Source organism: Nerophis lumbriciformis, linkage group LG35 (genome assembly GCF_033978685.3).
Source record: "Nerophis lumbriciformis linkage group LG35, RoL_Nlum_v2.1, whole genome shotgun sequence".
NCBI classification, from domain to species: domain Eukaryota; kingdom Metazoa; phylum Chordata; class Actinopteri; order Syngnathiformes; family Syngnathidae; genus Nerophis; species Nerophis lumbriciformis.
Genome location: NC_084582.2, coordinates 1,355,259 through 1,359,326, shown reverse-complemented (window position 1 = coordinate 1,359,326; position 4,068 = coordinate 1,355,259).

Below are 4,068 nucleotides of genomic sequence, written 5' to 3'. Positions count from 1 at the left end.
CAAATTTTGCATTTCCTTTGGAAATCGAGGTCCCAGAGTCTGGAGGAAGACAGGAGAGGCACAGGATCCACGTTGCCTGAAGTCTAGTGTAAAGTTTCCACCATCAGTGATGGTTTGGGGTGCCATGTCATCTGCTGGTGTCGGTCCACTCTGTTTCCTGAGATCCAGGGTCAACGCAGCCGTCTACCAGCAAGTTTTAGAGCACTTCATGCTTCCTGCTGCTGACCTGCTCTATGGAGATGGAGATTTCAAGTTCCAACAGGACTTGGCGCCTGCACACAGCGCAAAATCTACCCGTGCCTGGTTTACGGACCATGGTATTTCTGTTGTAAATTGGCCCGCCAACTCCCCTGACCTTAGCCCCATAGAAAATCTGTGGGGTATTGTGAAAAGGAAGATGCAGAATGCCAGACCCAAAAACGCAGAAGAGTTGAAGGCCACTATCAGAGCAACCTGGGCTCTCATAACACCTGAGCAGTGCCAGAAACTCATCGACTCCATGCCACGCCGCATTAACGCAGTAATTGAGGCAAAAGGAGCTCCAACCAAGTATTGAGTATTGTACATGCTCATATTTTTCATTTTCATACTTTTCAGTTGGCCAACATTTCTAAAAATCCCTTTTTTGTATTAGCCTTAAGTAATATTCTAATTTTGTGACACACGGAATTTTGGATTTTCATTTGTTGCCACTTCAAATCAACAAAATTAAATGAAATAAACATTTGAATGCATCAGTCTGTGTGCAATGAATAAATATAATGTACAAGTTACACCTTTTGAATGCAATTACTGAAATAAATCAAGTTTTTCAAAATATTCTAATTTACTGGCTTTTACCTGTATATATATATATATATATATATATATATATATATATATACCATATTTTTCTGTATATAGGTCGCAGTTTTTTTCATAGTTTGGCCAGGCTCCAGTGCGACTTATATATGTCTTTTTCCTTCTTTATTATGCATTTTCGGCAGGTGCGACTTATACTCCGAAAAATACGGTAGTTACTTTATTTAATGTGGCCCCCAAGTCAATAAGTTTGGACACAGTCCAAACCTTCCCCTCACATCTTTACATGTTTAGAGCCTATGGCAACTACTGTATTTTGATTTGTTATCGTTGCTTTGGCACAATGACACGATCACGAGTCGTTTAGAGAGATGTTTGCATATTTAAGCGTGCGTGGAATGTTTTTCATCAAAACCTGCTTTAATCAGCAAGTGAAACGCCAGTTTCATTGAAGGTCTTTCCACTGATGTGTTTTCAAAACTCCATCTTTCCACTGGCAGTGTCATGTAAAGCCTGGCAAGCGCGCTCACTCTCCCCTGCGCTGGATCCAGCGTTATAGTCGCGCTGCCGTCGGGAGCCGCTCGCCAGACCGACAGCTGCTCGGAAAAAAAGATTGTGGAGGCTTCAAAGAGAACACGCGAGTCCCAGTGTGACAGTAAAAACCGTATCCAGTCGCTGACGGCTTTAAATGTTCACGCGCACGCCTCCAGTGACCCCCCCCCCCCCTCAGCGTTGCAGGGCCAGGGAGGGCAATAAATCTGACAGCTGGAGTTGCTTCATTAGCGCTGATGCAAGTGTAAGAGTGTTTAAATGCACATGAATCATTAACAGAATCCCAAAACAAAGGCTTTTCTTGGATAGTGAGATGAATCTAATGAACTACTGCTGCATCAGCTTGCTTCTGGCTGACGAGTCTTATACAGCTGCAAGTCATGAGCAACCTGCTCTTCAGCACAAGTGCAAAAAAAAAAAAAAAAAAGCACACAGCGTGAATGTGCACGTGTGAAAAAACACATTGTTTACATGACTGTGTTTCTGTCGCCATGGCAACAAATTCAACCTGTCCACATATCATCAGGTGGCTGATAATGGCAGTGATGATGTCACTCCATCTGTACAATGGGGCATTAAATGTGTGCGTTGGCTCGGTGTTGAGTTAAGGATCATCGGGGAAATGAAAGTGCCAGTGTCGCCTCCAAATAGCTCCTCCGTCTTTTAAAGTCACATAAATTTTTTTTTAAAAAAGTCTAAACCGTACACTTGGGCATCGTCAGGAGCTTTGTTTCATTGTATTTTCCATTCATACTCAAAAGCCAAGAAAAACAGAGCAGCGTCAAAGTCAGACCTGTAAAGAGCGGCAAAAATGGGAGAGTGGGAGACTTTATTTTATATGGCTCCTGTGTGTGCATCCCCCGCTCCCTTTTCCCGCCCCTGGCGTGCAACATGGCTCTGAGCTCGGGCCAAGACGTTTCGCCGCCGCCGCCATACGCCCGCCACGCCTCTCCCTGCGAACACATTTTACGGCTCAGGTGCTTCTCTCTGCATTTTCTATCGGCAACGCGAGGCGGGCGTCCCCAGCCGGGGGCTCAGGAGAGGCACAGCAGCTTGAGAAAAATCAAGAAAAAACATATTTTTCAAACCTACTAAGCCAGACCTAGGCCATTAAGATTTTCAATCCGGCCAACCGGACGTACAAGTACAACATACCTGCCAACTTTTGAAATCAGAAAAACCTAGTAGCCAGGGTCCAGGGGCCGCAGGCCCCGGTAGGTCCAGGACAAAGTCCTGGTGGGGGGTTCAGGGCCCCCCGACGCAAAATGATTATTAGCATTCAGACAGGTTAAAATGTTGCTAAAACCATCACTTTTCTATCAGTCACAGTGACTTTTCAAAACAAAAATATTACAGCAAAAATCATATGGGTTGATTGACATGTTTATTCTGTAATAGAGATGCGCGGATAGGCAATTATTTCATCCGCAACCGCATCAGAAAGTCGTCAACCATCTGCAATCCACCCGATCTAACATTTGATCAGAACCGCATCCGCCCGCACCCGCCCGTTGTTATATATCTAATATAGACGATGCAAGGCATTAGTGAGGTTATAAAGCTTTTGCCTGTTAAAGAAAGGAGACTGATCCAATGCAGCACAGACATTCGCGTGCCACGCTGTCACGACCCAGACGCACACCAGTGCGCAATCATATGGGAGCCGCGCTGAGCGCACCTCCAAGCGCGTCTCGCTGCCGGCGACGGCCGCGTATATGGGCCCGACACTCCAGCGCCATCCATTTTCAGGGCTAGTTGATTCGGCAGGTGGGTTGTTACACACTCCTTAGCGGGTTCCAACTTCCATGGCCACCGTCCTAGCTGCTGTCTATATCAACCAGGGTGAGCCCCACCCCTTTCGTGAGCGCACTGCGCGCGGAGTGACCCCTGTTACGAGCCCCCGGCCACGGGGGTGGCGGGCAGGTAAGCTGCTTACCTGCTGCGCGTGACGCCGGCCGCGGTGAAGGCGGACGAGGCGGGGTGTCGGTGCGGTGGGCGCGGTGGTGACCCTGGTCGTGCGTCGGGCCCTTCTCGCGGATCGCCTCAGCTACGGCTCCCGGTGGGGCCCTCTCGGGGGAAGGGGCCTTGGTCCCGGACCCCGGCGAGGCGTCGGGGGCCTTCTCCGCTCCGTAAAAGTGTCCAATTCTTTTTTTTCTTCTTCTTCTGTTGTGGCATATGCTGCAGGTGCCTGCTCGTTTTTCGTATGTGGGTAACAACATTTAACTATGTATATATATTTACCAATTGGTTTAACTGCCACCCGCCTGAATCTATTTAAAATCTAATTCTTTTAAATAATTTGAACCACCCGACTCGACCCGACCCGCGGATAAAATCTAATTTTTTAAAATTTCATCCGCCCGATCCGCGGATAATCCGCGGACTCCGCGGTTGTGCCCGCAAACCGCGCATCTCTATTCTGTAAGCTAACTTCAATAGTTTGACATTATTTTGACAGTTAATGCCAGTTATCCTGTCAACCTTTCACAAGACTTCAATTTGTTAATTGAAAGTATAAACAGTATAAACACTTTTTACAGTAAACAAATGGTAAAACAGTACTAAACTATTCCATTAAAAAAAAAATGGGTGTCATTATTAACTTTCTGTCCAAGCTTGTATAATCTACTGCCTTGTTCAATTGTAAAAAATATTCTGTGCCTAAAATTCACATTTCTATCACAATTATCATACTGTAAACATGGTAAGCTAACT